Source organism: Anabrus simplex, chromosome 10 (genome assembly GCF_040414725.1).
Source record: "Anabrus simplex isolate iqAnaSimp1 chromosome 10, ASM4041472v1, whole genome shotgun sequence".
Lineage (NCBI taxonomy): Eukaryota > Metazoa > Arthropoda > Insecta > Orthoptera > Tettigoniidae > Anabrus > Anabrus simplex.
This window is the reverse complement of record NC_090274.1, coordinates 4,805,514-4,818,808: the sequence shown is the minus strand read 5'-3', so window position 1 is coordinate 4,818,808 and position 13,295 is coordinate 4,805,514. Positions and strand designations below refer to the sequence as shown.

The following is a 13,295-nucleotide window of genomic DNA, read 5'->3' as shown; positions in this document are numbered from 1 at the left end:
AGAAATATATCTTCCGACAACTCTAGAAAGTAGTTATTTCTTAGTATGGGTCGTCCTTTGCCTTCTTCAGCTTATAAATAGTCTTCATACGGCAGTAAAGCTTCAAACTTACATCTTCTACATGCCTCCATTTTGAAATTTTAGCAGTTGTTAAGAGGTTTAACACTGTGCTGCTGCCAGGTTAATTTAACACAAGTATTAACATTTGTTAGAGTTAACAATTCTTGATGAGACGACCATTTTGTTAAATTATGTGTTAAGGCTCCTTAACAGCTGTGTTAACACTTAACATTCGTTGAAGAAACCGGGCCTTAATGTGGTTGAACCACTCCAGTCTTGCTTCCCCCACATCTGATTGTGTCCTCTTGTCTCTGCAACGGCTCTGTAGTGACAAGCCATGATTCTGACTCCTACATGAGTGCTGGTCTCCTTTTGCAAATGATAGCAACTCCTCTTTGTCTTAAATGGATGAAGATTGCAAGAAGTATTTTCCCTTTTATTCTGGCTGGAATAATCTCACAAAACATGCTGGAAACTGGCTTGTTGCTACAATTGTTGCTTATTCCAATAACCCTGTTGACTCTTGTTTAATGCCACTGTAACCGATTTTATTTCAATGTTGGTTTATCATTGTCTTGATTATGTTCGCAGGTCAAATATTTCTTCGAACTGCTGGAAAGTGGACAACGGCCACAACCTACACCAGATTTATTATAAATTCAAGCTGCCTCCAAATTTAACATGATGTGTGTGTTCACACATGAGTTTGTTGAGGGAGAGAGAATGTGATATGTTTCTAGTATAGAGTATATTAGGGTTGTGCCATCGAAACTCTCCTGGACTGGTTACGAGAGTAATCTGTAGTCCTTACATGCACTAGTCATCATCACCATTTATTGCACTCGAACGGGTCATTGGAGCCGACGGCAGAAGACAAAATGAATAAAAGGTAGCAAAATTTAAGTTCAGTCATCACAAGTATCATCAGAGATGTTGGCCCATCTGATTCGATCTCGCACATCCTTATTGCTAGCTGTTGGCTGATTTGTTCCAATATCAAGAGTACTCTGTCTTTCTAGCTCATCCTTGAGCGACTTCTTGGATGTCTTCCAGTTGGCTGATGAATAAATACTCTGCTGGGAAGAAAACCCATATCCCAGCCACTGAAATCTTTTTCTTGTGATCATCCTCCCAATATCGCTGGTAGAAGTCGTCTTTATGCCTTTTTCCCCTCTTCCAGTCTCAGAGTTGTAGATGGGAACATGTATCCTCCTTAAAATCTTTCTAGTGATTAAATAATTGCAAGGTTGAGTAGCCAATGAAATGGATTGCAAGCGCACACTGATAAAAAGTGATCATGTGCTTTATTTTGTAGGTGATGGAACTGTCGCTTGGCGTTCACTGGTGGTAGTTTAGTTACTCAGTTGTTCTTGTGCATACTTCGTGATGGACTAGAACAAGTTCTTGTGCCGAGGACTGTAGCGTTAAAAAATATATTTGGAAGGTACTGTTTGCCATCTTATTTAAATGGCAACAGGAAACCTCGGTTTTGCTGGTGTTTGGTTGAAGCTTCGAATATTAAGGCTTAAAAGATGACAGTTAAAATGTCCTCCTTCTCCTTCAGGTTGCTATCCCATCAGCATAGCAAGAGTTTGTGATTGATTGAGATTGAAGAGTCAGGGAGTCAACTTCATCAGCTTGCTGGTTCCAACCGTTACTGACCATGTCGCCAGTAACTCGGCTATGGCTGCAAACCGTGAGCCTATGGAAGTTAACCTTTTAGTTGTATCTTAAAACAGCTGGTTGTATTCTACGTGTCCAATGTCACTTGGTCAACTCTTGTTCTCTTGCAAGTCCTATACTCAGCACGGCTTTACTTCTAAATTGACGTTTCGCAAAACAAATGAGCATGCCTTACCTCTGTTGCTAGTGCATTACTGCCACAAGAACAGCTGATGCAATACGACGACTGCGGTAAACAGTCCTCATAAAACGTAATACCGTACTCAGAAATGCTAATGAATTGAGATTAAAAACAAATTCACAAAAGCTACACTTACTAACAACATCTGACACTAAAAAGAGAATACTTTATTAAGAATAAGACAGAATGAGGAAATAACACGTCACTGACCGCTAATGGCTGGCACAGGAAGAAGGAACACTCCACTGATCTCAGTCACTTTCTTACCACTTCTTGTCTTTCCCAAACTGCACTGAGACATGCTAAACTCTAAACTGCGCAACTGTACTATACTAGAGAGATAAAGACTAATGTGAAGAACGCTACTTACTGAAGAAAAATGTAAAAGTTCGCGAACAGTACCGAATATGTGAACCACCTGGTGAATGTAAATATTAGAGTTGGCAACTAGGTTTCGAAATCAAATTCTGCTGATATAAGTTGATGCAGAGGGCAGCTTGCGATTGGTTGGATGTCTACTTTTCACCCGACAGAGACAAAATTGGCCAAAACATCAATTTAGAAGTAAAGCAGTGCAGAGTATAGGAATTTCAATTGAGCGGAGAAATTGTACGGAGAAAGTTAAGTTATTCTATGATTTTCCATTGAGTTTGATTACCCAAATTTTCTGAATTTTCATTCCTTCTGTCTACTTTAGCCTGAATGACTGGGATTTTACTGTATCTTTATTCCATAACAGCTTATTAAGTTGTATCCTTGTGCTGATTTCCATATCTGGTTTTAAGCAGGAACATTGGTAAACCGGTATATACAGTTTTGATTGTAGGCCATATAAGTTTGTTTGTTTGACTCTCACAAACAAGGAGGAGTGCTCTGTGGCATAACTCCTTAATACGTCAATATCTTTATCTCCCACGCACGTTAATTCTTAGCCATGTGTTTCAGCCCAGTACAACGTCTGCATGTCCGTAACATGTAAGTTTTCGTGCTTGTTGCGTTTTCAGTGCCCACCATTCAGACCCATATGTCATTGCAGGTCTGTAATTTGGATGAGCATTTTGCTACCATAACACTGCCGTTAGTGTTCTCAACTTTAGCTGCTCATTGCTCGTGTGATTTGTTACATCTGCATCGACTCTGAGAGAACGAATCCAAGACATGTGAATTTATCCACCTCATTTAGGTTTTCTCTCGAAGATGGATTGTATGCTACGAGGAGCTGATAGATATAAGACGACACACACATTCTGTAGAGTGCGTGAAGCTGACGACTATACTAATTTGTCCTAAAATAAAGTAGATGCCGCTACAGTAGCTTCCCGTCCTAGATAATGGGGGTGACATTTCAGCCCTGTTGTACAATTCTGCAAATAGTCTAAGGTGATAAGGTGAAATCTGTTGTGATGATATAAATAGGATGCAATGAAAGTCACTTCCCACAATAAATTTTTGCAACAGCTGATCCAGCTGTCATTTGAAAAGATGAATCAAGATTGTCAGTTATGTTCCACCATCAGTAAATCGGTGCCTAGCCGTTGTGAACAAAACACAGTCTTCATTTATAATAGACTTTGAGCTATCTAAAATTTCGAATTTTGGGGGTAAGAGTCTTTTATCCTATCCTGTATATACAGGGTTATTCTAAAATAAATAGATTCAACTTCCTATAAATCTGTGATTTTTATGATTGAGTTTCCTGAACTTTATATAAATCTGTGATAGTTTATAATGTCTTTGTTTGGTTGATTCAACTACAGCCAACTGAGATGGCCGCCAAAGTTATGAAGAAGGCATATTTTGTGCTGAATTAACCAAAATAAGTTCAGTTATAGTTGTGCAATGGCATTGTAGAATGTGTTTTGCTGAACTGTCTACTTACGCAGGGTTATTTGCAAAAAAGTCCATGAACTGCATGATAGAGGAAGTGGCTCATATTTGTGCAGCCAACAAGGAAGAGTTTGGAGTAACAGAGACCCCAGGGGCTCTTAACTTGGGAGCGTGGGTTGGCAAGTATGGGGCCCCTAGCTGAGTCCTGTCATTGTTTCCACTTACTTGAGCCAGGCTCCTCACTTTCATCTATCCTGTCCGACCTCCCTTGCTCAACTCTTGTTCTTTTCTGACCTGACGGTATTAGGTTTCCAAGGCCTAGGGAATCTTTCATTTTCACGCCCTTCATGGCCTTTGTCTTTCTTTGGTCAGTACTTTCATTTTTAGAAGTGTCGTATCCCTCTTATTTTTCTCTCTGATTAGTGCTGTATAGAGAATGGTTGTCTAGTTGTACTTTCTCTTAAAACAGTAATCACCACCACATTGGAGTAATAAATTTGCAGGAGCAACTGAAAGCAGTTTCTTACAAGGTGGGGTTCTGAGCATGTAGTCTTTAAATGGATGGTATGTACACGATGCATCTAAAAAGTTTGGTGAATGATATTATAACACAAAGAAAACAGAAGTTGCAAACAAAGTACAATTAGTCGTCTTCAAAGTACTCTTCATTTGCCACAGTATACTTTTGGCAATACTGAGCGAGTTGGCGGTTAGGGGCACGCAAACGTGAACTTGCATTCAGGAAATACTGGGCTCGAACCCCACTGTCGGCAGCCCTGAAGATGGTTTTCTATGATCTCCCATTTTCACTACTTGCTTGCTGCTTGTGATGATGATGACGCTTGTTGTTTAAAGGGGCCTAACATCGAAGGTCATCGGCAAATGCTGGGGTTGTCCCGTAATTAATACCACGGCTAATTCCTTCCCACTCCTAGGCCTTTCCTATCCCATCATCGCCATACAACCTATCTGTCTCGGTGCGACGTAAAGCAACTTGTAAAAAGTAATAATAATAACTTTTGGCAACATGTATACACCTCCTGGAAACTGACGGCAGAGGCATCTTTTGGAATCGATGAAAGCACTCGTGACGTATGTCCGATATGTCAGCACAGTGTTGCCTTGAGGCGGGGAAACAACACGAAGAATGAGAATGAATTAAGGCCGGACTGAGTGGCTCTGGCCTTCTGACTCCAACTTAAGGGGTTCGATCCTGGCTGAGTCCGGTGCTCAAATACGTCAGCCTCGTGTCGTAGATTTACTGGCACTTGAAAGAACTCCTGCGAAACTAAATTCTGGCACCCTGGCATCTGTAAAAACCATAAAAGTAGTTAGTGGGGCTTCACACCTTGTATCACTTGTGCTGAAAGCCTATAGAGTATCATGTCGATAAGTCCGGGCCATGATAGCATCAATGGCTACTTGAGATTTGTACCTTTATGTGAGAAACAGCATGGATCAACGTTACTTGCTATGAGTACCACCCTTTGAGGAACACCATGGGGCTAAGTTACCTGGGTGTTGCCTATGATTAGTACCACCGTGTGTATTCCATCGTGGTGGGGGAGCATAGACTAGCATCTAGCAAGCGTAGGTGCCGTGGGTTGGTTTCACTGTGTTCAGAACGGATCTGAGCAGTGCCATTATGTGTGACGTACCATGGGTCTACATTACCTGTGATTAGTACTATTATGAGGAGCGGTCACCTGGATTTTGGACCCCTTTTGTAATAAGTATCATCGCAGTAATGAAGGAATTGTGAATTTGATCCACTGATGGTTTTGGTTTCACTATAATTTTTTCATCATGCATTTTAGATTCTAGTCAGTACATTTTGAAGTTATAATTATCATTTCGTTGCACCTCGTACCATTAGGGGCCGGTGATCTTCAAACAACAAACATCATCATCTGTATTAAAAGAGGGAATGGCCCTTCAGTATTGATAAAAGATAGGAAGGTAATGTTCAGAACCCATTGCTATATGACAGGCAAGGCATACCATGGATGTATTCTTTGTCTTTAGCTGCAGCAAGTTCCACCCCCTGTTGATACGCAGTGCATCATAACGTTCATCTACGTCATGTATCTCGTGCATGCCGTAAACTTCAAATGTAAGTTCGAGGACTTGCTCAGTAAACCATGAAATTTGATCGATGGTTTGATTTTACTAACTTGTGGATCAGTCTATTTCTTTAAGAATAACCCTGGATATAAGATATGAATGTTTCACTACTCATGTAATTTTCAAAGAGATGTTCTATTTTTGCACCATTGTATTGTACAAATAATTTTATTAAAGATATATTATGTTATTTTGTTCTTGCATTCAGTGAACTTTTTAGCCATACTTACATCTTTCTTTCCTTGTTCTAGTTTTACCCGATATCTTAATGAAAATTTATTTTATCCGAGTCTGCAGGGGATCTTCTAAAATTTCTGAATAGTACAGACACAATCTTGGAGAAAGGGTGCAAGATAAAAATAAATTAGTGCAAACCAAAGAATGTCGTCTAATGAATAATTTATTCCTATAACTGGAATAATTCAGGCCATTGAGATGAAGTTCCTGAGGAGTATGGTACGGAAGACAAGGAGAGACAGAGTAAGAAATGTTGAGGTCAGAAAAGAGACAGGGGTAGAAAAACTGAGTGATAGGATGAAGGAGAATAAATTGCGATGGTTTGGACATGTTATGAGGAGGGAAGGATACCAAAACAAGTGTTGGACACTGTCAAGAACAGTATAAGGAAAAGAAGGAAGGAGCTGGACAAGGGGAAATGAAAATGATGATGAATTGGAATAATATGTTTTCCACCTTCCAATACTTTACAGTTTTAATGAATAAAATGAATCACAGTATTGAAAGGTGGAAAACATACACATTTACAGTTAATGTAGAAGTCAGTTTGAAGTGTACAAAAGATGACATCTGAGATCTTCATTTTACATACACCAGTATTTTGTGATCTCCAAAGCACGCGAAGTGGTTCGTACATCATCATCTGTTTGTCACGGAGGGCATTGAAGTGTGTGGCTCATGGTTTGTTCTTGTCCACATTGATCACTTGTGTTGAACCCTCGTTTCTCCAAGTTATCCCTGGATATTCCCACTCCTGCTCGTACATTGTTCAGAGACTTCCATGCCAGCCAGCTTTTTTTATGTCCAGGTGGTAACCGCTCAGCTGCTGAGCGGTCTTCTCCTTCCACAGCTCCAGCCTTGCCTTCTGTGGCGAGACGGTGATCACTTTGGAAGCTCTTCCATATCAGTTTTTAACTGTTAAGCAGCTGGGGTCCAGAAGACCAGCAACATGACTGCCTGGAAAGTGGATTCGACCCAACCAAGACGAGTGTGGTCAAGGAGTGTGTAAAAACTAAAGCACAAATGAGGTTTCTGCAGGCACATGACTGTGGTGCAATTCAACTGTTAAGTCACAAATGGCTCAGTAGCTTGTTTCCTGGTGGTCTACATTGCCTTTGTCAAGCAGAAGGGGAGGTCATCACTTTGTAATTCCTGCAAATTAGTTGTTTAATTTGGGATGTTCTTTGTTTGTAAATTTTGTATATACTGTACACGGTTATTGTAAATGATTTGAGCGATTCCAATGCTCTACAATAACTTCATTATTTGACATATTGGGGTTGTAGTAAGCATGTAAAGGAGAGGGCATATAAGTCTCTGGTAAGACCCCAACTAGAGTATGGTTCCAGTGTATGGGACCCTCACCAGGATTACTTGATTCAAGAACTGGAAAAAATCCAAAGAAAAGCAGCTCGATTTGTTCTGGGTGATTTCCGACAAAAGAGTAGCGTTACAAAAATGTTGCAAAGTTTGGGCTGGGAAGACTTGGGAGAAAGGAGACGAGCTGCTTGACTAAGTGTAAGTTCCGAGCTGTCAGTGGAGAGTTGGCATGGGAGGACATCAGTAGACGAATAAGTTTGAGGGGTGTCTTTAAAAGTAGGAAAGATCGGAATATGAAGATAAAGTTGGAATTCAAGAGGACAAATTGGGGCAAATATTCATTTACAGGAAGAGGAGTTTGGGATTGGAATAACTTACCAAAGGAAATGTTCAATAATTTTCCAATTTCTTTGCGATCATTTAAGAAAAGGCTAGGAAAACAACAGATTGGGAATCTGCCACCTGGGCGACTGCCCTAAATGCAGATCAGTAGCGATTGATTGATTGATTGATTGATTGATTGATTGATTGATTGATTGATTGATTGATTGCTCGTCATGTTCATACCTTGCCCTAACCATGCTGTTCTTACCTCCTACACTTCCCTCTCAAACCAACTGAACAAGTCCTGGGTGTCGTAAGATGTGTCCTCTATCTCTTCTTCTCGTCAAATTTAGGCAAATAAATATCCTCTCACCAATTTGATTCAGTATCTCTTCATTCGTGATTCGATCTGCCCATCCAACCTTCAGCATTCTTCTGCAACACCACATTTTAAAAGCTTCTGTTCTCCTTCTTTCTGAGCAAGTTATTGTCCATGTTTCACTTCCATACAATGCCACACTCCAGACAAAATTCTTCAAAAAAAAGAAAAAACAACAAACATTCTAAATGAACTGAGCAAATTTCTTTTCTTAAGAAAGGCCTTCCCTGCTTGTTCTAGTCTGCATTTTATGTCCTCCTCCCATCAATAGTTATTTTACTACCCAAATAAGAACATTCTTCTACTTTCTTTAAGACTTAATTCCCCAATCTTGTATTTCCTGTATAACCTGACTTTGACTACATTCTATTACTTTTGTTTTCGACTTATTTATTTTCATCTTGTACTCCTTCCTCAAGACTCTTGTTCATACCATTCAGCAGTTTCTCCAGATCTTCTGCAGTCTCAGATAAAATAACAATATCATCGGCAAATCTCAGGCTTTCGATTTCCGCTCCTTGGAGTGTGATTCCCTTTCCAAATTCCTCTTTGATTTCCTTTACTGCCTGTTCTATATAAACACTCCTTTCTGGATTGCTGCTTCTTTTTCAAAACCCTCGATTCTTATCACTGCAGACTGATTTTAATACGATTGTAGAAAATTCTTCATTCTCGGTATCTGATCCTCATCACCCTCAGAATCTCAAATAGCTTGGTCCAATCAACATTATCAAATGTCTTTTCTAGATATACGAACGCCATGTCCGTGGGCTTGTCCTTCTTAATTCGGTCCTCTAAGGTCAGACTAAAGTCAAGATTGCTTCAAGTGTTCCTTCATTTCTTCTGAAGCCAAATTGATCTTTTAACTCAGTTTGATTTTGTCTTTCCATTCTTCTGTAAATAATACATGTTAACATTTTGCAGGTATGATATACTAAACCAACGGTGTGGTAGTTTTCACATGTATCAGCACAGGCTTTCTTGGGAATAGGTATAACGGCATTCTGCCGAAAATCGGATGGCACTTCTCCTGTATCATACATCTTACAAATTAATGGAATAAATATGCCATGCTGATTTCTCCTTAGGCAGTCAGTAATTCAGAGGGAACGTCAACAATTCCAGGTGCCCGGTTCCTATTTAGGTCTGTCAAAGCTTTGTTTCATTCTGATCTCAAAATTGGGTCTCCCATGTCATCAGCATCAACAGCCTTTTCTGGTTCCAGTATCATATTATCATCAACTTCTTTAACTTGATACAACTGTTGGATATCTTTCTGCCTTGTCTTCTTTCCATAGAAGTGGTTTTCCATCTAATCTCTTAATATTCATACAAGGGTCCTGGATTCGATTTCCAGCTGGGGTAAGGGATTTTTACGTCGAATGGTAGATTCCCTTTGCTCGAGGACTGGGTGCTTATGTGTGTCTCTCTGTTTATTTTAGCCTCGTCAACTCCTCTATATGGAAGTCAGCAGTAGAAAGACATCTGGTTGTAAAGTATGTGCCATATTCAGAATTCACCTCACTAAGAGGTAACCAGAGCCGTTTAGCATCATGAGTGACTGAAGGAAAGGCTTAGAGAGTGCTCTAGTTACATTAAAAGCAGCATCTTAGTCATCTTAGAAATCTCTATGCGAATTTATGTGACAAAACCTGTCTCAGACTGCTCTGCAGAGAGGTGGTTTTTAGCTTTAAAACATATGAAAAATGAAAACAAAATTGTCCATGGGTGAGGAAAAGCTCAACAATCTATGTGCACAGCAAATAGATAACTTTGAAAATGGATTTAAACCCTTTTGGCCGATATCATCTTCATCAGCCAATTCTATCATTACATGATGTGGCCTCTTTAAGTCGTGAACTCAGGTGAGCCTTTAGCGGAACTCTTCGGTGGAACGGTCTCGAGCAGTTCTCTGCCAGGTAGCGCCAGCTATTCTCTCAATGTCTCTGCCCCATCATTCTGGCGGTCTTCCACTAGGCCTTTGATGTTCTATTGGACTCCATTCCAACACTGGCTTCGTCCATCTGTCATCTTCCCTTCGAGGAGCAATATGTCCAGCCCATTGCCATTTTAAGGTGGCTATTCTCTCAAGAATGTCATTAACTTTAGTGACTGATCTGATGTCATCTGTTCTCTTCTTACCTTTTCTTGTAAAACCCAGCATTGACCTCTCCATGCCTCTCTGCGCTGTCCTAAGTTTCCCTTTGGTAAATTCGTCAGTGTCCAGGTCTCACAGCCATAAGCCAGCACAGGTAGAATGCACGGATCATAAACTATTTTCTTCAGATTTAGTGGCATATTTGATCTGAGTTTCTTCCATACGCCTTTCATCCTAGTTTAATACGTCGAAAAATTTCTGGTCATATATCACCTGTCACATTTATCAAGTGGCCGAGATAGATATACGCATTGACCTTCTCTAATAGCGTCTTGTTGATCACATTACCTGCTGTGACCCACTTGTTGGACAGGACTTTTGTTTTGGAAAGGTTCATCTTCAAGCCGACTGACTAAACAAAGAAAAAAAAGACATTGCTTGAATTAAATCATGAAGAAATAAGTTTGCTAACCTGAAGTGTTTCTTCATGAAATTTTATTTAGCCGAGTCATAACATTTTGTGAAGTAAGGAAGATTTTATTTTTACATAAGTATAAAAAAAGTAATATTTGTGAAAGTGGTCCCTGATGCTGAACAACACAGTTCTAATGGAAGTGAGCAATACTGGTACTTAATTAGTACCAGGTCAACAGGTTTGAAATAATTATGAACTGTGTTTTATCAGCTGCAGGTTTCCAGTCTGGGACACAGCAGGTCCATAGGTAGTGGTGGTGGTCCCCCATTGGAGGGATAAGGGAGAAATCCCTCCCAAACCAAAACTGGAATTGGCACATCATTATTCATTGAGTGGGAGTGGGGGAGTGCCATTTCGTAGTCTTCCCAGTGTGGCATAAACCTCAAATGCGGCCCCCTGAATACAATTCTCCACATAAGCGTTGGCGTCGGGAAGGGCATCCGGCCGTAAAATTGGACTTAATGCATGCATGCATGCATACATACATACATACATACATACATACATACACACATACATATATATGTGCCGACTCCAGATAATTGAGAAAAAGGCCAGAAAAGAAGGAAAATGTTTGAATAAAAATGCAATGCATACTACAAGGAGGGAGCGGGCTCCAAGTCGAGAATGATGCTTCCACAAGCTTTTTCATTCCTTTATTGTTTGCTCTAATTTTCGTTCTTCATTGTTAAATTCATAATAAAATAGTGACGACCAATCATTCAACGCTTCAGCGTTGTTAATGCGAGTTATAAGTTTATATATTCCCGTAAGTTTTCTAAAAACCCGAGACTAACCTGCGAAAGCCCTGGATAATCCTAGTTTTCTGTAGTAAACAGCAATTGGCACAGTGTGAATTTGGAACTGGAACACTTTAATATTTTAGTACCGTACTTTTGATTATATTATTGTACACCATCGTTCAGAATATTCTCTTTAGAAAATACCCTCTTCTCTGATTCATTCTACTGTATTTGACAATAACTCCTTGTGTAAACCAAACTTTACGTGTGGTGTATTTGTTGGCAACAATGAAATATCTATACTTGTACAATGATGGTAGGACTGAAATTGGTCGATGGTTGGTTTTGCTTTGATATCATTGGGACAGCAAAGGAATATTGTTAAGAATTTAGCGGTTTTCGTTGACATTTTGAAGAGTCATTTTCTTTAATATGCTCATTGAAGTAATGAATGTCCCTTCAATAAGCCAATTGCTGTGAAGATCACCAAATCTTCGCGAAATGGAGTTGGAGATCGTAGATGTGCAGTCTGCTGTAAGTATCCATTTAAATCGTCTTTGCAACTCGAAAATGAGATTTTTGTTGTGAAGTCATGTCTGGATAAATATGGACAGTTGACGTACTGTTATTAGATTTATTACCGTTATTAAATACAAATGCTTAGGGAAGGGCCTATTTCCTTCTTATTTGAAATTTAATATTCGTCGCTGCCTATCTGATAGTTAAATGAACAGAAAGTTTCCAGTGTTTTGCTTGAGGGCCTTTTAACGACTCCCATGTTATTTCGATTTGTGTCTTTGATATTTTAAAATAACAGGTTATGATGCCGCATTGTGTTTATTTCTTCGGAAGTTGCAGGTTATTATGTACTACCGATGTCACGGTGCTGAAAGGGGTTTAAAGTTGAAGATTTATCAGAAAAGTGTAGTTTGAATTAGGTGAGGGTAGGGATTTCATTTTGTAACTCTTGCGAGAGATTATAGGCTATAGCTGATTGGTTAAAGGTACTTGGGCAAGCTGTGTTAGGAGCTTGACATATTAGGGAGATGTGTAACTTCATCTCTTGTCTAAGTAATTATCTGTGTATTTTATTGTATGATCTTCCCCTGTATCATCTGGAGTGCAGCTCTGTGTTTTCTGCTTACAGTTTTGTTTCTTTACATTGAAATTGCAGTTCGTTTGGATTCCTTCCTCATTTTGTTGCAAAAGCCACATTGTATACCTACTGTCTGGTTTTTGTATTGGCGACTTCAATTCTAAATAGTAGGCTATGCTCTTGAACTAAAATTGTGCCATGTCCAATGAATTGTATGTCATTAATTGTTAGAATATCCTGGGAACTAATCATTGCTGTTCATCATTGATGATCAGATCAATGCAATGTCACTACAAGTTATGATGCAGTCTACTTCAGTAGCCTACAGATAGTGGTATGAATCGTTGTTAGGCTAAATTGAGTTTCACACTTCATTGTTTTGTCATACTTGCATTCATTTTCAGTGGGAATGTTATGCTTTTCGACAGTCAGTCTGCAAGACATTGGAATAAACCATCTTTATAAAAAACTGTTCAGCTAGCAATGTGTTTGTTATTCAGATACTGATAATTGAACACTCAGCCGTAAAAACTTTTGGCTTGGACTGTAGAACTAGTTTTCCAGGTACCAAGCAACCCTTGCACTCTGAATGTTAGTCCTGATCAATGTGTGCAACACTGAGAGTGGAACTTCTTCGCTTAAGCATGGAGTGGGAGTGAATATGAAAACCTGTTAGCTGTAATTGCCTTGCACAAGACTGAGATTTTCCAAACCTTGAAACAGCTGAAATTCAACAAGAGATTCATCT

At 39.5% G+C, this 13,295-nt stretch overlaps 1 protein-coding gene across 1 annotated transcript in view; it reads left to right on the top strand.

Moving 5' to 3' along the window:
* The window catches only part of LOC136882330 (uncharacterized), a 213,823-nt gene that overhangs the window by 57,877 nt on the left and 142,651 nt on the right, over positions 1–13,295 (top strand). The window lies entirely within an intron of this gene.